Source organism: Triticum dicoccoides, chromosome 3A, assembly GCF_002162155.2.
Source record: "Triticum dicoccoides isolate Atlit2015 ecotype Zavitan chromosome 3A, WEW_v2.0, whole genome shotgun sequence".
Classification (NCBI taxonomy): domain Eukaryota; kingdom Viridiplantae; phylum Streptophyta; class Magnoliopsida; order Poales; family Poaceae; genus Triticum; species Triticum dicoccoides.
This window is the reverse complement of record NC_041384.1, coordinates 375,125,938-375,147,930: the sequence shown is the minus strand read 5'-3', so window position 1 is coordinate 375,147,930 and position 21,993 is coordinate 375,125,938.

Genomic DNA, 21,993 nt, shown 5'->3' with positions numbered 1-21,993 from the left:
TAGTCAGAGTTTGCATCATGTCAGACCAAAGTGATAGCCAGAACTTGTCAGAGCAGCAAGTGCAGATGAGTGAGGGCACTAGTCCCTCAAGTTCCTCAGATGATGGCAACAGGAGCACCCCTAGCAATCTGCCTAAAGCTGCCACAAGACAGAGAAAGAAGAGAACCTCAGACTCAGAAGATGAGGATTATGTGGCAGAAGAGGAAGCAACTTCCAAGAGAGTTGAGCCAGCACAGGGCATAAAACCAGGGATGAAGATCAAAAGGCCAGCAGGCAGGCAGCCTATGTCAAAGGCCAGAGCTTCAACTGAGAAGCCCACTCCCATTGAGCCAGTTGCTGCTGAAGGCAAGAAGAGGAAAGAAAGGGTGAAGAAAACTGTAGCCAGAGTGCTTGGCAAGGCTTCCATCATGGAAGATGAGGAGGAAGAAGAAGAGGTAGCTGCACCAGCACCTAAGGCACCCAAGCTGATGGGTGATGCCATAAGAACAGGGGCAGCTGCTTCCAAGGCCAAGCCAGCTCCAAAGCCAAAGCCAAAGAGGAACACAAGAAGCATCCCAGCTACTGAGAAGAACAAGGCCCCAGTGCCTGAAGCTGCAGAAGAAGAAGAAGAGAATGTTCTTAGAAAGCTCAAGCCCAAGATCCCAGACCACAACGATGCTCATCCTGTGGCTGAGGATATGAAACTCAGGAGAGATTCAGGGCTCCGGAAGTGGAGAGAAGCAGACCTGTATGCTTCAAGGAGAAGGACTGCAGTTGACTACAGGTTTCACACCAAGGAGCAGCAAGACTTTTATGAGACAGTGCTGCTAGACAAGAAGCCAATTGTCTGTGATATGAGATGGGTTGATTGGCAATACATCAAGGACAACGAAGAGTACTACCCTGGAGTGCAGGACAGCTTTAAGGCATGTGGAGTAGAGGACTTTGTTGGGCAGAAGCTCACAAAGTGGAACGAGGAACTCATCATGCAGTTCTACTCCACAACCCATTTCTATCCAGATGGCAGGATTGTATGGATGTCAGAAGGAACCAGATACCAGTCTACAGTTGCTGAATGGGCTCAGCTGATTAATGCCCCAGAAGAGCATGACGATGACTTGGACATTTATGCCAAGAAGAAGATGGACCACAACTCAATGTCAAACATGTACAAGGAGATTCCAAATGAAGCACTTGATACGTTCAAGTTTGGCTCAGTACACTATCTTCTGTCAGGGCTGCCAACCATCAACTGGATTCTTAGGCACACCCTATTGCCCAAGTCTGGAGATCACAAGATGATCAGGGGCCACGCGATCAACTTGCTTCATATGTTTGACGTGCCACAGAAATTCAAAGTCATGAGCCTTATGATTGAAACAATCAAGAGGACAGCAGCAGACCAGAAGAGGAGTTGTGGATATGCCCCACAGATTCAGGAGCTCATCAACTCAAAGATGGGCACATGCATATACTTACTGGACAAGGAACACCTGCCCATCCGTCCAGATTTTGAAGATAATCAAGTGGTCATGACTGAGAATGAACCATCATCTGCACAAGCACAAGCAAAGAAGGAGAAGGCAAGGAAGGAGAAAGCTGCCAAGATGCCAACTCAAGAGGAGGCATCTGAATATTTCCTGAAAACCAAACAAGAGCAGCTTGGTTACTTGATTGCATCCACCCTGCGGATTGAGCAAGGACTAGCTACCCTAACTCAGAACCAGGCAAGCTTAGAGAGGATCATGGAACAAAAGTTCTATGACTTGGATGTCAAAGTGACAGAGATTCAGACTGCAGTGGAGTAGCTCCAGGATGACATGCAGGAGAGGAGAGGCAAGACTACAACTGATGCCTTTGCCAGAGTGCCACGAGGTCCGAGGTCGTCTGCAGTGCCAGTTGCTGACCCCAGAGCCACCACGTCTGCACCAGCTACAACCTCAGTTCCACCAGCGCCAGCGTCCACTTCAGCCTCGACTCCGACCACGTCTACAGAAGGCTTCGTCCTTGGAGTGCTCCGGACTCCACCACCACCTGAAGATCAAGCCTGAGTGTCGATTTAGCACTATGCATTTTCTAGGAACTTTTTGGTAACTTGTTGCCAAAGGGGGAGAAAATGTATAGATCATAAGCTTCGAGAGAGAGAGTGTTGCTTTTTTCTCTCTTGCTTTATTTGGTGGTTTTTCGAACTTTGTTTGCTTTTGAGTCCTTGAGATACTATGTCATTGCTCGTGAGACATTGATGATCATGTGTTTGATCATAAGCTACACTTATGCATGCTTGATATATCTTATCTATCTTATGTGATCATTCACTATTCTTGGTGATGAGTGCATGTATTTCATTCTTATCATTTTAAGCGCTCCACCAAGATGTATGTGACATGGAAGAGTAACCCATGACTCTAACTCTTTGTGCATTTGCAGTCCAAAGCAAATTTTAAATATGCACAAATTTAGGGGGAGCTCTCACTTGTCACATACTTCTCAAAGCGACGATATATTTCATGCTTATTATCATTTGTCGAAGCTTTGATCTATATGTTGTCATCAATTACCAAAAAGGGGGAGATTGAAAGTGCAACTATCCCTAGGTGGTTTTGGTAATTCATAACAACATATAGCTCATTGAGCTAATGCTATTCAAAGATGATTATTTCAGGAAAGCTCAATGATTGGCATGGCATGGATGTGAAAGTGGAACCCTCAAAATGCTAAGGACAAAGGATTGGCTCAAGCTCAAAAGCTCAAGACTCTTCATTTTATATTTTAGTGATCCAAGATCACATTGAGTCTTTAGGAAAAGCCAATACTATCAAGGAGGGATGAGGTGTTGCTTAATGAGCCTCTTGCTTCATGTGCTTAGTGATATGCTCCAAAACTCTCAACTACTTTCCCACTTCCACATATGACCTAAACCCTAAGCCAAACTCGGTCCTATCGATTCTTTCTATCCGGCGCCACCGAGTTTCATTTGTCATAAGCCACTGCCAAACCCTAGCAATTCGGTTCTACCGATAGGGATCTCGGTCTCACAGAGATGGGATTGCAAACTCTCTGTTTCCCTTTCGTAACTTTTCGGTCTCACCAAAAGAGCGAATCGGTCCCACCGAGATTGCAATGTAAATTCAATGTTTCCTTTTTGTAACTTTTCGGTCTCACCGAAAGAGCAAATCGGTCCCACCGAGTTTGCCTGACCAACTCTCTGGTTAGCTAATTACCAAAATCGGTCTCACCAAGTTTGTGTAATCGGTCTCACCGAGATTACGTTATGCCCAAACCCTAACCATATCGGTCCTACCGAGTTGCATGTCAATCCCACCGAAAATCTCTAACGGTCACTAGGTTTACCTTTTCGGTCCGACTGAGTTTTTTGATTCGGTCCCACCGAGATTGGAAAACTGTGTGTAACGGTTGGATTTTGTGTGGAGGCTATATATACCCCTCCACCTCCTCTTCATTCGTGGAGAGAGCCATCAGAACACATACACAATTCCAACTCATATGTTCTGAGAGAGAACCACCTACTCATGTGTTGAGACCAAGATATTCCATTCCTACCATATGAATCTTGATCTCTAGCCTTCCCCAAGTTGCTTTCCACTCAAATCTTCTTTCCACCAGATCCAAATCCTATGAGAGAGAGTTGAGTGTTGGGGAGACTATCATTTGAAGCACAAGAGCAAGGAGTTCATTACCTACACACCATTTGTTACTTCTTGGAGAGTGGTGTCTCCTAGATTGGCTAGGTGTCACTTGGGAGCCTCCGACAAGATTGTGGAGTTGAACCAAGGCGTTTGTAAGGGCAAGGAGATCGCCTACTTCGTGAAGATCTACCGCTAGTGAGGCAAGTCCATCGTGGGCGATGGCCATGGTGGGATAGACAAGGTTGCTACTTCGTGGACCCTTTGTGGGTGGTTGCTTCTTCGTGGACCCTTTGTGGGTGGTTGCTTCTTCGTGGACCCTTCGTGGGTGGAGCCCTCCGTGGACTCGCGCAACCGTTACCCTTCGTGGGTGGAGCCCTCCGTGGACTCGCGCAACCGTTACCCTTTGTGGGTGGAGCCCTCCGTGGACTCGCGCAACCGTTACCCTTCGTGGGTTGAAGTCTCCATCAACGTGGATGTAGGATAGCACCACCTATCCGAACCACGGGAAAAACATCCGTGTCTCCAATTGCGTTTGAATTCTCCAAACCCTTCCCTTTACATTCTTGCAAGTTGCATGCTTTACTTTCCGCTGCCAATATACTCTTTGCATGCTTGCTTGAATTGTGTGATGATTGCTTGACTTGTCCTACAATAGCTAAAATCTGCCAAGAACTAAAATTGGGAAAAGGTTAAGTTTTTATTTGGTCAAGTAGTCTAATCACCCCTCCCTCTAGACATACTTTCTATCCTACACCGGGGCCCGCCTTGGAGGTGGAACTTGGTCTTGGCGCCCGCGCGCCCCTACGGCAAGCGGCGCGGGGCCTTGCCGCAACAAACGATCCTGGCGCGGCAATGCGAGGAGTGGCAGAGCGTTCTCTTACGGTCGCCGGACGCGCTGGGTCGCATCGTGGAGCCGCGCGCCTTGGCGTTAGGGCGCCGTCTTGGTGCAGAGGTGGTGGAGGTGCTTCGTGAGCTACGTCGTCCGTGGCTGGCGGAGGGCGAGGCAGAGAGTGGGACGGCACAGGGGAGCCCCCTGCGGCGCGGACAAGCTCGGCGATGCGGTCAAGCCAGTCCTCGTAGAGGTCGTCGACTGGGCGGTAGCGCAGGAGCTCGTGCGCCATGAGGAGCGCAGGCCGTGCGTGTGTGGGAACGCGACGAGCGTGTGACGACGAACCAGCGGGAGTCAGTGATGGAGTGGTGGTGCGGCCGTCCTGTCGCACCGAGGTGTGCAGCGAGGATGCTTGCTGCTCGTTCCCCGCCGGGCCGGTGGTGGCGTTGGCAGTAGGCGACGGAGAGCGATGGGGTGGCCCACCGATAGGGGCCGTCTAAGCAACGCGGGTGGCGAGGGCAGCCTGGCGCTCAGCGCAGGCGCGTCGTGCATCCGCCATGGAGACGATGAAGCGACGTGACGCGGAGCGACAGAAGGGAAGCTTCGGCGCACCCCTACCCGGCACGCCAAATGTCGGATCATGGGTTCTGGCAAAACCCTCAAGGTTCGAACATTGTGGTGCGCGCGAAGATTTCCCTCCTACCGATCCACGTCCCAACTCAACTAATATCTTACAAACTAACTCGACGAACTCGCAACACAAAGGACACAAGATTTATACTGGTTCGGGCCACCGTTGTGGTGTAATACCCTACTCCAGTGTGGTGGTGGTGGATTGCCTCTCGGGCTAAGGATGAACAGTACAACAGGAAGAACAACCTCCTGAGGAGAGGTGTTCTTGTGCTTGGTGGATGTGATTGTGGGATGAACTAGTTCTAGTCTAAGATCGGGTCGCCCTAGTCTCAGATGAGGTCGCCCCAAGCTTCGATGGTGGCTAGTTCTATTTATAGAGGCCCTGGTCCTCTCCCCAAATATTGAGCGGGAAGGGAGCCAACAATGGCAAATTTGAAAGGGGACAGCTAGTACAGCTTATCCTGACAAAAGTGGTCTTCGCCTGTAAAAGGCTTTGGTGGTGACGCCGCCTTGGGCTCCATGGTGACCTCCGTCTTGCCGTCCTGCTGGTCTTGGTCTCGTTGCACCGATATGGAAACCTTTGCTTGATGCCTCGGTACTCCGCGCATGCGCTTGCCCCCTTAGCACCAAAGAGTAAACAAGGACGCTGCGCGCGCTGGCGCCCACCTGGTCTCGATTGTCATGGCTCATGTCACGGGAACCTCATGAGGTTTTGCCTTGCCTTGATCTCTCCACCCCTCGCGAGCCCGCCTGGCGAGGCCGCTCCTGAGGAGGTCTTGCATCATCCGCCTCACGAGGCTTGGCCCCTCACGAAGGTCTTGAATGCCTTGTTGATGAAGATGGGCCGTACAGGCCTGCTAGCAAAGCCACACCATGGGCCGCAGGCAGGCAAGTCTGGGGACCCCCGTTCCCAGAACGCCGACAGGCTGGATTTCCATGATCTGGCCCCGAACTCTTTCATCAACATCTTGGCATTCATTGTCATGTGTGAGGCTTTCCTCCGCATCCAACCCCACTTCGGACTGTGGCTCAAGATCTTCAACGTGAAGCCGAAGGTGGTGGATGGCTAGCACGCGGAGTGCGGAGGTGCCATGGTGAGCAAGCTGCCCAATGTCACATGGCCCAAAGGTTGTGGAGACCGTCAAGGAGTGGCAAAAACTATGGTTCTATATCACAGAGCCCCACGACGCCACCTGGGCCACGGCTCCTGAATTCATGTCCGGAGCTCCAACGCGGCTCTCCTCCTGGATAGAGAAGCGCCCAAATTGGTCTTCATCGGACGAACTGATAGCGTTGCAGACGCGCATCCAAAGCATGGTGGATAAAAATATCAAGCTCGTCGATGTGATGCAGGTGATGCTAGTTCGCCGGATCCTCCCATGCCAAAGCCGAACTTGCCCTTTATGGGAATTCGATCTGAAGAAGCACCAAACCTTGGAAAGGCTCTTCGGAATCACTCACGAAGATGCCTGAAAGTTGCTCTTTAAGGGCAATGAGACGCCACCGGCCATAGACTCGGAGCGCAGGCACGATCTTTTCCATCCTTCCAGTGAGGTAAGTCTTTCATGTCTCAAGGCGTATCCTCTACTTGCTTGTTCAAGGAGGATATCTAAACTTTACTATTTTTTATTTTTCAGTTATGGACAGAGAAACTGGAGCGGATTCAATGTTTGGCTCCGCTGACTGAGGAACCAGTCATCCCGCTCCTGGCGGATATGCTGGTCCAGGCGCCCTATCAGGCGCCGGAGAAGAAGGCCAAGAAGAAGGACAAGGGGGTCCGGAGTGGCCCCCGCCGCAAGGGAGCTTCGGACGTGTCATCCAAAGACAAGACTCACTCCTCCGCCACCGAAGACGACAACGAGGAGGAGGAAGAAAGTAACTCTCCCCGTGATGGGGGGAGGAAGAAGAGGGCGGCCTCCGCAAATCTGGAGGCAGAGGCGCCCAAGAGGGGGAAGGGCCGACGTTGACAGCAGCCCGGAGCGACGCCCCCGAAATAAGCCCCTGGCCACATCGTAAGTACTAGAAACACGCGTACGTCCATGTACCCAGCCTCTCTTCTTCATGGTATCAACGTGTTTAATCTTGCTATTGCAGTCTGGCCCACGACAGCTCCCTGCGATCCTCATCAGGAGGTTCGCTAGATTCAAAGGCGACGGCCAGCGAGTCTCCACCGGTTTCTCACTCTTCCAAGGCCAAGGGCGACGCCGAGGTGCTATCCTGAAGGACCTTCCCACGCCAAGGAGAGGTTCAGGAGGCCGTCAGGGAGGCGATGGAGGGTGAAACCTCGGTTGCCGAACACCTGGGGGAGCAGATCCTCATGGAGACCGATGATGGGGGCCCTGTTCAATTTGGCCCCCAGCCGGATACGGTTCCGCAGACCTATACGGCTCCAGAATCCGGCGAGCAGCCTCCTTCAAGAGAAGGAGGTGTGCCTATCCCGCCGGTGAACTCTGTCCAACCAGAGGCACCGGATAATCTGTTGGAAGCGCTACGAGGCGCTTCCATTGTGGATGAACACTGTATCCTTATGGGTACAATGATTGAGAGGGTTCAATCCGTCAAGAGCGGACTAACCGAAGCCTGCAGCAGCCTGCTGACAGGTTTTGAGGTAAGCGATGTAGGAGAGAAAGTCCTAATATAGACGGTGTAGCCCCTGAGACACTATCCGGTGTTCAGAAAGAAAAGTCGGACAGAGGATCAAGTAATTTTCACAGGAAACTAACTAAATATGTCTTATGAACACATGCATCGCTGCTGGCCGCCACCTCTCATGCTGCTGAGGTCTCCGGACTAGAGCAGAGTCTGGACCGGGCCGAAGAAGAGCTCTGCCTTATGAAAAGGCAGCTGGAGGACAAGCAAGGTATGTGGAGACTTGCTATATGCTCGAAAAGAATAAATGATGTATATTGATTGTAGTACCGTGATATTTGTAGGAGTGGCGACTGAGGTTGAAACCCTCAAGAAAGCATTGGCCAAGGCCGAGGAGAGGGCGGCGAAGGAACGAGCTATCCAGAAAAAGCATGAGGCCAGGGTTAGGGAGGTCCAGCAGGAGCTGCAGGATGCTTAGAAGAAAATCGAGTCCTTGGAGCATCAACATGCGGACTAAGAATCCAAACTTGTGAAGGCCCTCCAGAGCGCACAAGAGACCCGGACCGAAGCTCAAGGCGCCCTCCAGGAAATCCAGGAGGCCAAAAAGATTGCAGCGGGTAAGGCTCTTATTATGCAAAGCAAGTATGTGGAGAAGAGATATCTCTTACTGACCCATATTTGGAGTTCTCCAGGGGCGTTTGCGGATCTGCCGCGCAGTGTTTCTGACGCTGCTGAATTCTTTCGAGCCGGAGAGGGGATCTCGACGGAGAAGTTGTTCTGGTCGCAATACCTTGCGCCAGAACATCCGTTACCCTTGAGCGACCAGCTAAAACAGCTGGTGGAGCTGCATAGGGTGGCTGAACTGGCCATGAAGGACTTGATAGTCCGGCTGTGGCCAGCCGAAGTTATCCCCAACAGCTACTTCGATCTCGTGAAGCGGCTAGTAGACGCCTGCCCTCGGCTTGACGCCATCAAGCGGTGGGTTTGTATCGAAGGTGTGCGGATGGCCTTCGCCCGTGTCAAGATGCAGTCGGCAAAGATGAATGCTGCCACAGTCGCGACCGAAGGACCGCCTGTGGGCAAGGAGTACCGCACGCCCGAGCGATATTTTAGCAAAGTCCTTGAGGGATCCCGCATTGTGGCAGAGCAGTGTATGAAGGATGTAATCTTTTAATGAATACTGTTATATCGTCTCTCCCTGTATACAAACAAGTTTAGTTATGTAATATAATGTTTGTTTAATATTGTACCTGCTGTGCGGCCGTGTTTATGAAATTTTGAGAGTTGCCAGTCATCGGCTTCAGCCCCCACGTAGGTAAGACGGGAGTGTTTGGGGTGGAATCTAAAGACTCTTGATCCAATTTGTTTGGTCCTTGAAGGAGGTGTTTAGCGCAATGAACCAGGCAATCAGACTATGCGGCTTTATCGCCCTCACTTAGCCATATGAGTTCTATAATTAAAATTTTAGGCGCAGCCCCTAGTGTCTGAACTAAGGTACTGTAATCACCTCATCGGGTAAAAAGCCGATTCATCGCATAATGCGAAAAAAATCGCTAAAGATTTGAACCCTCTGAAGAGCTGACCGGCTCTCACCGCATCATGACAGTCAGTTTTCGGCTTTCTCTATTAAGGTGCTCATCCGGATGAACCAGGACGCAATCGCAGTAGTTCTCCCTTTACTACCCTAGCCGATATAGCGGAACATAAGGTAGTAAGCACAGGAGCCGGGTAACCCAACTATTGACCAAAGACATGATTCGAAGCCAATGCATATAATGCTAAATTCGGGGTGCCGAATTGTGCTGTAGAAAGTGTTCGAACTTTGTTGCCGTATTATGGGTCGCGATGAAGCCCCTGGCAGGTTAAAGAGTACCAAAGTGTGCAGTCGCAACTTTGAGAAAATCCTCAAAGAAAAAGGAAAAATAAAAGGGTAGAAAGCTAGTGCCGCATAAGTTGGGACACAAATTTTTTCCGTTATGGTTTGATTAATACGTCAAAGCGTATTTGTACAAGTGGTGCGATAAGCAACTGGGCTATTTAACATGCCCTAACCAAGGGACAACTGCGTGCGGGTCCTGAAGGAAGGTAGAGTGATCGTTAAAGAGACCATCTAGGGATTCCCTTGTACGCCAGTGCTTCTTGTCATCTTGGTGTATCCGTCCTGCCGAGAGGGCCGATGATCAGGTCATCGGAAGAAACCCACGGAAAAAGGACCTGAAAAGGATAAAAAGGAAAAATGGAAAGTATGTGTGTCCAGGAGTGGTCAAGCCGTATTATGGATCGCAAGATAGTTATGCCTTCGTCTATGCCCATGGTATTTTGAGTGTGTAGTTATGTACATGCGGTACGAATGCCACTTCTTGGTTGGGATGGGGACGGAGGCCGAGTTGCTAGTCGAGCTCTTGACGAGCTGGGCTGTCCTGCTGCAGAGTAGTTCGGACTCGTTTGACAGTGTCCGAGAGTTCGGCCGGCGAATTAAGGTTCTGCTTGAAGAGGCCGCTCTGTACTTCTGCTGCTAACGCAGCGATGTGCTCCTCGGTAGGGAGGGAGCGTTTCGTGTCCCCATTGAATGTTATAACGCCGTGTGGGCCGGGCATCTTGAGCTTAAGATAGGCAAAGTGTGGCACTGCGTTGAAGCGTGCAAATGCGGTTCGTCCGAGTAGTGCGTGATAACCGCTACGAAAGGGGACCATATTGAAGATCAGCTCTTTGCTTCAGAAATTTTCCGGAGATCCGAAGACAACCTCTAGTGTGATTTAGCCCGTACAGCGGGCCTCTACACCTGGTATGACTCCTTTAAAGGTAGTCTTTGTGGGCTTAATTCTTGATGGATTAATGCCCATTTTGTGCGCTGTATCCTGATAGAGCAGGTTCAGGCTGCTACCACCATCCATGAGGACTCGCGTGAGGTGAAATCCATCAATGATTGGGTCGAGGACCAGTGCGGCTGAACCGCCATGACGGATACTAGTCGGATGGTCCCTGCGATCAAAAGTGATCGGGCAGGAAGACCATGGGTTGAACTTTGGGGCGACTGGCTCCATCGCGTAGACGTCCGTGAGCACGCGCTTGCGTTCTCTCTTGGGGATGTGGTAGCGTATATCATGTTTACCGTTTTAAATTGGGAGGGAAACTTCTTCTGTCCCCCTGTGTTCGGTGGCCGGGGCTCCTCGTCATCGTCTTTGCTTTGCGACCCCTTCTCCTTGTTCTTGGCATTTAATTTGCCAGCCTGTTTAAAAACCCAACAGTCTCTGTTGTTGTGATTGGCTGGTTTGTCAGGAGTGCCATGTATCTGGCATGGGCGATCAAGTATGCGGTCCAAGCTGGATGGGCCCAAATTGTTCCTTTTGAACGACTTCTTCCACTGGCCGCACTTGGAGCCGCTGAATCCGGCGTTGACCGCCGTGTCGTCGGTATTGTCACCGTTGTTTCGACGCTTGTTTCTGTTGCGTCGGGGCTTGCCGTTGCTATTCTTGGCTTCCGCAGTGCCAGGTTCACTTGCCGTGTTATTGCTACGAGCTAGCCAGCTATCTTCGCCCGCGCAAAAGTAGGTCATGAGTGCCGTAAGGGCTGCCATGGACTTCGGCTTCTCTTGGCCGAGGTGTCGGGCGAGCCATTCTTCCCGGATGATGTGTTTGAAGGCTGCCAAGGCTTCGGCATCCAGACAGTCGACGATCTGGTTCTTTTTAGTTAAGAACCTAGTCCAGAGTTTCCTGGCTGACTCTCCGGGCTGTTGAATTATGTGACTTAAGTCATCGGCATCCGGAGGTCGAACATATGTACCTTGGAAGTTCTCAACGAAGGCTTCTTCCAAGTCCTCCCAGTTGCCAATGGAATTTTCGGGCAAGCTAATCAGCCAGTGCCGGGCTGGCCCTTTGAGTTTATGGGGAGGTATTTAATGGCATGAAGGTCATCGCTGCGGGCCATATGAATATGGAGAATGAAGTCTTGATTCCATACCGCGGGGTCAATGGTTCCATCGTATGATTTGATATTCACGGGTTTGAACCCTTCTGGAATTCATGTTCCATGACTTCATCAGTGAAGCAGAGAGGGTGTGCGGCGCCTCTATATCGGGCCAGTTCGTGATGTAGTTCGGATGGAGTCCGTCTGCGGCTTTCGGCTCGGACGTAATTGTACTTACCATGTTCGGCTTGATAGCCATCGTCGTGCATCGAGGCACACCTCCATGATCCGTAGATCGATCTGGCCGGACCTGTTTTATTCTTCAGGCCCTGCCAGAGATCATACGTGTATCCCTGAGCAGTTTTGTCTCTACCTTTATGGCGAGGTAAGGCAGGCTGGTGTTCGGCTTGTGTTGCCACTTTGTACCGGCCACGTGGTGGTCGGTCAGCCGCATTGTGCGTTGATGGCACGGGCTCCAGCGCCTCGTCATTGAATTGAGGTAGTAATTTGTGCTTCTGGTAACTTTTGAGTGGTCGCTTGAGGCCGTATTCCTCGGCTTCCAGGACGTTAGTCCATCTGTCATTGAGCAGGTCTTGATCAGCTTGAAGTTGTTGGTGCTTCTTTTCCAGGCTCCTTGCAGTGGCTATTAGCTGGCACTAGAAGTGCTCCTGCTCGAGAGGTTCCTCAGGCACGATAAAATCCTCAGTGCCGAGGCTCGCCTCATCCTCGGAGAGCGGGAGATAATTACTGTCCTCCGAGTCTTCGTGCGTGGCCTGTTCACCAGGGCTAACTTGCTCGTATTCCCATTCATTTTGTTTGGCAGTTGCCTCAACGGGGTCTTCGTTGTCTTCGACACCGTTCGGAGTGTTATCTTCTCTTGTGCCGGTGTTGCTGTCTTTGCTGCAGCGTGACTTAGAGCGGCGCCGCTGACGCCGACGCTTTGGTTGTATCTCGGGAGGTTTATCCTCAACCGTATCTTCCTTGTCATCACCGTTATTCTCTTTTGGTGCATCCACCATGTATACATCATACGAGGAAGTGGCCGTCCAGCGTTCGGTAAATGGCGGGTTTTGGGCCTCTTCTTCTCCGGCATCGTCGTCCATATCTTCGATGTCGTTGGAGCCGTAATCGAGCATGTCGATTAGACAGTGGCTATTAAGTGGGCGGGGGGTGGGAAGGGAAATTCTCTATCATCGGCCTCCAGTTCAAACCGGATATAATTTGGTTGTGAGTCCCCCGCTTGGGAGAGTGTTATTAATGAGTTTAGCACATCGCCTAAAGGTGAGTGCCGGAAGATGTCCGCGGAGCTGAATTCAACGATCGACGCCCGATCAAGCTCTTCGTGCGCGGACACACATGCCTCGGACCCGGTAGCCAGAAACGTGTCCGAGGTTCTGGCAACATAGATCTAAATTGATGTTGGGTTTGTGTGCGGCTCCAATGCCGCTGAGTTTGCAAACCTCCATGGCGGGGCTGAGCCTCCCGTCCTCGGATGGCATGATCTGCTCCGGATCTAGAGTCGGAGCGGTTGTAGGTTCCATCTCCTGGGTGTGGTTCGATGACAGATTTAAGTCATGTTCATTGTGGTGGCAGGGAGCGGCTACTGCTGCGTTCTCAAATTTGTCGAAGATCAATTCTCCGCGGATGTCCGCGACATAGTTCAACCTTCCAAATCTGACCTAGTGGCCAGGGGCGTAGCTATCGATCTGCTCTAGATGGCCAAGCGAGTTGGCCCGCAGTGCGAAGCCACCGAATACGAAGATCTGTCCGGGGAGGAAGGTTTCTCCCTGGACAATGTTGTTGTGGATGATTGACGGGGCCATCTAACCTCTTGGAGGCGACACAGCGGAACTCTCAATCAAAGCACCAATGTTGGTGTCAAAACCGGCGGATCTCGGGTAGGGGGTCCCGAACTGTGCGTCTGAAGTTGATGGTAACAGGAGACAGGGAACACAATGTTTACCCAGGTTCGGGCCCTCTCGATGGAGGTAAAACCCTACGTCCTGCTAGATTAATATTGATGAGTATGGGGGTTACAAGAGTTGATCTACCACGAGATCGTAATGGCTAAAACCCTAGAAGTCTAGCCTGTCTGATTATGATTATCGTTGTTCTCCTGTAAGGATCTAGCCCTCCGGTTTATATAGACACCACAGGGATCTAGGGTTACATAAAGTTGGTTATAGTGAAAGTAATCTTCATATTTGGTTGTCAAGCTTGCCTTCCACGCCAAGGAGAGTCCTATCCGGACTCGGGTAGAGTCTTCGGTCTTTGTATCTTCACAGCCCATTAGTCCGGCCCATGGCTAATAGGCCGGACGCCCAAGGACCCCTTAGTCCAGGACTCCCTCAGCTGGTGGATGGAGGTCAAAGAGCTCGCTTCCCGGTGAGCATGGGTGGTCTTGTTGCTTGCACGTGTCCCATCGAGCCTGCGAGGTGGATAGGATGCACGCGTCCCGTCGAGCATGTGCGGCAGACTGCTCGCACGCGTCCCGTTGAGCCTGCACGGCGGACTTCTCGTGCTCGTCCCGTCTAATCAAACAGATGCACGCACGCCACGGAGTATGTTTAAATTTTGGCATAGGTAGTGGCCGCACCTAAATGGTTACGAGAACACACGGTTTATATAATACGACCGTTTGCGATATAACATGTCAGCTATTTGTTTCGAAAGGACTTCGTTGACTATTAATGTGCGCGCCTTGTCTCAAACTGGACTATTTTTCTACCACGACATATATGTGCCATGTCATGAAATCATGCCAAGTTTCATGTTTTTGGAGTGAGTTTTCAATTTACTGGGATTTAAAAACTGAGATTCTCAATGTTTCAGGACGATGAGAAGTTTGTAATTTATTTCCATTCCTTAAATGATACCTAAACATGCACCCAAAGACACATGTAAGATTTACCACCCATTTTGCTTCACTAGAGCATGTGCTTGTAGTTCAAATTTGAATTATGGACTACATTAAATGCCTAGAAAACATAATTAATATATACACCGGCCAAACGAACCTTGAACAGTTTCAAATTTCAGCACGACACTCTTGTTATTCTATGTTGCCTGTAGAAAACAAAGTTCAAGGCGAGAAGAGGCAGCGATTATCGTTTCGCCCACAAGAGGGGCATGTTTCCCTACCGGAACCATGAGGGTTGTGAGAAGCTTCGGTTTGTAAGAGGCTTGTAATATAGCTTGTCCCAAATTGGATTATTTTACCACGACATATATGTGCCATGTAGTGACACCATGCCATGTTTCATGATTTCCTGGTGAGTTTTGGATTTACAGAGACTTAAAAACCGAGATTCGCAATGTTTGTGGCCAAGCCGGGATGCCGAGACAGTTGAATTCATTCCCATTCGTTCCATGGGACGTAAACATGCACTGCAAGGACACATGTATGTTTTTTCTAGCCATTTTGGTGCACTGGAGCATGTATTTGTTGTTCGGATTTGAATTATGGACATTAAATGCCTGGAAAACTCAATTAATGAATAAAAAAGGTCAAACGAACCCTGAATAATTTCAAAGTTCAGCGCAAATCTCTCATTGTTTCGTGTTGCGTGTAGACAAAAATACAAGGCTAGAAGAGGGAGAGATTATCGATTCGCCCACAAGGGGACAAGTTTTCCTATCGAAACCATGAGGGTTCTTGCGAGAGGCTCCGGTTCGCCCACAAGAGGTTTGTAATAAATCTTGGCCCAAATTGGACAATGTTTTTACGATGACATATATGTGCCATGACGTGACACCATGCCACCTTTGATGACTTTCTGGTGAGTTTTGGATTTATGGGGATTAAAAACCAAGATTCGAAATGTTTGAGGACGAGCCAGGACGTCGGTGCGGTTGTAATTCATCCACATTCCTGGCATGGGACCTAAACATGCACCAAAGGACACATGTATAATTTTTCTAACCATTTTGGTGAACTGGAGCATGTATTTGTAGTTCAAATTTGAATTATGGACATTGAATGTCTAGGAAACTCAATTAGTGTATAAAAAGGCCAAACGCACCCTGAATGAGTTTAAATTTTAGCATGTATATCCTGTCATTCCATGTTGCCCGTAGAAGAAAATACAAGGCGAAAAGAGGTAGTGATTAAGTTTTGCCCACAAGGGGAACACATTTCCCTATCGGAACCACGAGGCTTCTTTGAGAGAAGCTCCGGTTTGTAAGAGGTTTGTACTAAAGCTTGGCCCAAATTGGACAATGTTTTTACCATGAAATATATGTGCCATGACGTGACAGCATGCCAACTTTCATGAATTTCGGATGAGTTTTGGATTTACGGGAATTTAAAAACCAAGATTCCAAATCTTTGAGGACGAGCCCAGACGCCGGTACGGTTGTAATTCGTTCCCATTCCTGGCATGGGACCTAAACATGCACCCAATGACACATGTATAATGTTTCTAGCCATTTTGGTGAACTGGAGCATGTATTTGTAGTTCAGATTTGAATTATGGACATTAAATGCCTAGGAAACTCAATTAGTGTATTAAAAGGCCAACCGAACCATGAATAAATTTAAATTTCAGCATGGATATCCTGTCGTTCCATGTTTCCAGTAGAAAAAAGTACAAGGCGAAAAGAGGCAGTGATTATCGTTTCACCCACAAGGGGGACATATTTCCCCTATCAGAACCATGAGGCTTCTTTGAGAGAAGCTCCGGTTTGTCAGAAACTTGTAATAAAACTTGAGCCAAAATGGGCAAAAAATTCCTTGACATATATGTGTCATGTCGTGACACCATGCCAAGTTTCACGATTTTCGGGTGAGTTTTGGATTTACAGGGATTTAAAAATCGAGATTCTTCTCATGAAATGTTTTCAAATAGCACACGATTCACTCACAAAAGTTGTGTGCCTACCAAACCGCGGCCGATACCCCCCTCCTGCCCTACTGCGCCCGTTCTGAGTCGTGCATTCTGATTGGCTAGAACCCAAACCCCATAGATCGTACGTCTACATCGTTGGATGCTCCCAGATCGAATGGCAATCCTCAACCCTTTCGATAACACATGCAGTATATGGGTAAGCACTGTGCGCATGCGTCGTGCTAGCTCACGCTTCCTTCTCTACTAAGTTTTCTATATTAATGTTGTTATATATCCAAACAAGCTACTATTTCCCGCCACTCCTCTCATCGGTTTCCCGCCTCTTCTCCCATCGTTTTCCCGCTACCAGTGTCAGTGCTCATTGAAGGCTAGGCGGCGACACACCGGCCATGTAAATATAGCACACAGTTTCTAAAAGCACAAATGTGTGTGATAGGAGGGAGTACGTTCCATAGGGTGACCAGTGTGAATCGCCTTAAAGGCGAGGAAGCAAATCCTATCAGCAAGGTGCGGCTTCCCATCCGCTAGCCTAGTCGAATAAAACGCAAAAGTTAAGCGTGCTCAGGCTGGAGTAGTCCAAGGATGGGTGACCCGGTGGGAAGTTGCATATCTCAAGCTTCATTTAATAAATGCTATGACAGGTTCATTATAGAGATAAAGAGATAAATATCTCTATAGTGACCTGTCATGGCGATTATATAAACCTTGGGATCCTTATTTTGCTAATTTGTAGACTATGTTTTTATTGGTTATTTTTTGCTCTAAAAAATTAAAGTATGATTGACTCTGTAGTGACCTGTCATGGCGATTATATAAACCTTTTTCAGGTCACATGCAGGGTATATGGGGTAGGGTGTTCTGATCGAGCATGTCTCCCTTGTGCGGTTTATAGACGCTACACAAATCTGTGGGCTCCCCGAGGTATATATAGTATCCTTTACCGATAATGAGGGGTCCCACACAATCTATCACTTTGACCCAACAACGAGAAGGGTTTGACCATGATGATTTCCTATTGCTATGTGTGCCATATTAGACCAAATAAAGTTTGAGCGCATGCGTTGGACATCACCCCCCTGCCGCCTCGAAGTTGGGAAATCGACATGGTACATATTGAACTAGGCTTGGGGTCGTGTGCGGTGTTCAGTTTGTAATGTAGTTGGTGGCCCATCAAAGTTGTGCATTCGGGATTTAAACACATCACACACCACCATATCCATACATATTTTGGGTCGCATGCAGTGTATACGGGGTCTTCTGATCGACCACGTCTCCCTTGTGCAGTTTTTTGTGACGACACACATATCTGTGGGCTCCCCGAGTGTGTATATATCATCCCTTTGACCGATAATGAGGGGTATGTGTTGGCCATGAATGGATTCCTCCTAGTTTGTGTTAGGGTCGGTCACCATCACATGTCGTTCAACCAAAGCTCGAGCTCTTGCGTTGTCAGGATTCCCTCCCACATGCTCGGATTGCTGGGTTCGACCTACACCGTACCCTGCATATCTCATCCTTAACTACCTGGCCATCATGGTTGTTATCTGTACCGAGAGGTAGGCACCACATCTAAATTGTACATTATTTTATATTGAAAATACACACCACCCCTTCCAACGTACATCATTTTGGGCCGCATGCAAGAGGTGTTGGTTTTGTAGTCCCTCACATGCGATTTTTATGATGGTTCAATCTATTGGCCCAAGCGGTTTATCGACAACAACATTTGTCGTTTGACCAAATGATAGATTCACTGGTCTGTCTTATGGTAGGTCATGGCGACATGCATGTATGACCAAAGTATCATTACGTGCACCCGCCCCGCTGACATGAAGTGGGAGGTGGTGGGTCAAGCACCCTAGCTAGCTACGACATTATGTCATTATAGATATATCCAAGGGTGCTTTCGGGTTTGCGAGGTAGGTGCCACCAAACTTGTGCATTGTGTATTTAAAGTTTTAAACATCACACCCGATATTCCTACATATGTTTGGACACTTCCAGGTGGTTCTTGACTCCTGGCCCCTCTCATTGTTCTTTGGCGACGCGCCCAACCGTGGGCTCGCATGCTCAAAGTTTTGCATTGGAATTTTGAACATCACAGACAACCCTTTTCACTCATATATATTTGGGCCACATGCTGGTGTGGCTGTCTTCTGACCCTCTTTAACGTTTTTTGCTGCAAAGACTCTGATGACGCTCAACGAACACGTGTATAATGTCTTAACCGTGTACGATGCAAGTGCGTTGTGAATAACCACGACTGCGCAAGCACGAGCAAAGGTGGAGGTACTGGCTCAACCGTGTGCGATGCAAGTGCATTGTATGATGTTTGCTTGAACTATTCCTCAAAGGAAGGGATGATGCAGCACAACAACGGTAGGTATTTCCCTCAGTGATGAGATCAAGGTTATCGAACCAGTAGGAGAACCACACAACACCACATAAATAGCACCTGCACACGAAGAACAAATACTTGCAACCCGACATATAAAAGGGGTTGTCAATATCTTTCGGGTAATGGCGCCAGAAATTGGCAAGTGGACGGGATAAAAATTGTAGTAGATTGAATAAATAGATCTCCTGGGAACATGGGATAAAATAAATAAATAAAAAATGCAGAAAGGTATTTTTGGGTTTTTGGATTAATAGATCTCAAAATAAAAGCAAATAAAAATAGTTCGCGAAGGAAAATATAATAAAGAAGAGACCCGAGGGCCGTAGATTTCACTAGTGGCTTCTCTCGAGAAATAATAGCAATCGTGGGTAAACAAATTACTGTTGGGCAATTGATAGAACTTCAAATAATCATGATGATATCCAGACAATGATAATTTTATAGGCATCACATCCAACATTAGTAGACCGACTCCTTCCTGCATCTACTAGTATTACTCCACACATCGACCGCTATCCAGCATGCATCTAGTGTATTAAGTTCATGAAGAAACGGAGTAATGCAATAAGAACGATGACATGATGTAGACAAGATCTATTTATGTATAAATATACCCCATCTTGTTATCCTTAATAGCAACGATACATACATGTCGGTTCCCCTTCTGCCACTGGGATCAAGCACCGTAAGATCAAACCCATCAGAAAGCACCTCTTCCCATTGCAAGATAAATAGATCAAGTTGGCCAAACAAAACCCAAATATCGGAGAAGAAATACGAGGCTATAAGTAATCATGCATATAAGAGATCAAAGAATTGATTTTTGTCGACTCCCCTAGGGTTACTGGAATATTGGGGTATTTATAGAGCAAAGAGGTGGTGCAGGAGGCCACTGAGGTGAGCACATCCCACCTGGGCGTGCCTCAGGGCCCAGGCGCGCCCTGGTGGGTTGTGCCCCCCTCAGGGCACATCGTAGGTGCTTCTCCCGCCCATTGGGTGTCTTCTGGTCCATAAAAAATCCACAAAAAATTTCGCTGCATTTGGAGTCCGTTTGATATTGATTTTCTTTGATGTAAAAAAATAAGCAAAAACTGGCACTAGGCACTATGTCAATAGGTTAGTACCAAAAAATAATATAACTTGATTATCAAATGATTATAAAACATCCAAGAATGATAATATAACAGCATGGAACAATAAAAATATAGATACGTTGGAGACGTATCAGCATCCCCAAGCTTAATTCCTGCTTGTCCTTGAGTAGGTAAATGGTAAAAAAAGAATTTTTGATGTGGAATGCTGCCTAACATGTTCATCACATATTCTTTCTTTTATAGCACGAACAATTGGACTTTTATATGGTTCAAAGCAATAGTCTAGTTTTGACATGAGGATTTTAATACTCAAGCATATCAACGAGCAACCATGTCTTTAAAAATATCAACGCTAAAGCAAGTTATCCCTAGTCCATTATGCTCAATCATTGATCCATTCATGAAATACACTCGCATATTAGCTACACCCAATGCTCAAGTACGATCATAGTGCCCCTTAGTTGGTGCTTTATAAGAGAAGATGGAGACTCAAGCAAAAATAAAAATTGCATGAAGTAAATAGAAAGGCCCTTCGTAGAGGGAATTAGGGATTTGTAGAGGTGCTAGAGCTCAAAGCGAAAAATATAGAGATAAAACATTTTGGGTGGCATGATTTTCCTATCAACGAAAACGATCGAGTAGTTCCCAATACTTTCCATCATAGATATATCATAGGTGGTTCCCAAACGGAAAATAAAGTTTATTCCTTTTTCCACCATACTATTACTTTCCATGGCTAACCGTATCCATGGGTGCCTTCCATACCAACACTTTCCAAGGAATTTGTTATTTGATAATATAAAGTAAATTCATTTTTCATTTTGGGACTCGGCATCCCTAATACCTTTGACGTACTCTCGTGCAATGACAAGTAAATAAACACTCATCTTGAGAATAACACATCTAGCATGGAAATATATCAGCCACCCCCTACCGTTTCATGAGCGGTACGAGAACACAAAAGAAAAGTTTATTTTGAAAATTAGAGATGGCGCATACAAATTCTTTAGAACGACAAAAGAATACCGCATATAGGTAGGTATGGTGGACTCATGTGGCAAAACTGGTTTAAAGGATTTTGGATGCACAAGTAGTGATCATACTTAGTTCAAAATGAAGGCTTGAAAAATATTGAGAAGCGTCCTACCAAGAAATGAAAAGTTTCATAAGCGAGCATTAAGCATAACTAACACCAAATAATGCACCACAAGTAGGATGTAGTTTCATTGCATAACTATTGACTTTCGTGCTTGCATAGGGAATCACAAACCTTAACACCAATATTCTTACTAAATAATAATTACTCATCAACATGACTCACATATTATATCATCATATCTCAAAAACTATTACAAGGAATCAAGTTTATTTTGTCCAATGATCTTCATGAAAGTTTTTATTATATCCTCGGATATCTAGCACTTTGAGATTAGTTTCATATGTTGATTTTGATAGATCAAACAAATTTAAGTGAAGAACATGAGCATAAAAAATTATTCTCTGAAAATAATTTAAGTGAAGCAAGAGATAATTACTTAAAAATACTAAAGCACACCGTGCTAAAAAAGATATACGGGAAGCACTAGAGCAATTCCATAGCTCATAAAGATTTATGTGAAGCATAGAGAGCAATTCCAAGTCATGGCATAAATTTGGCTATCTCAAATAGGTGTGTCCAGCAAGGATTCATGACTAAGAACACAAATCAAAACAAGCAAAGACTCATGTCATACAAGACGCTCCAAGAAAAACTTATAATATGTGATGAATAAAAATATAGTTTCAAGTAAAATACCGATGGTTGTTAGAAGAAAGAGGGGATGCCACTCGGGGAATCCCTAAGCCTAGTTGCTTGATACTTCTTTAATATTATCTTGGGGTGCAATGAGCATCCCCAAGCTTAGCCTTATGCTAATCCTTATTCCTTCATCCATCGTAAAGTCACCCAAAACTTGAAAACTTCAATCACACAAAACTCAACAAAACCTTCATGAGATCCGTTAGTATAAGAAAGCAAATCCCTACTATAAGTACTGTTGCAAACCCATTCATATTTTATTTTTGCATTATA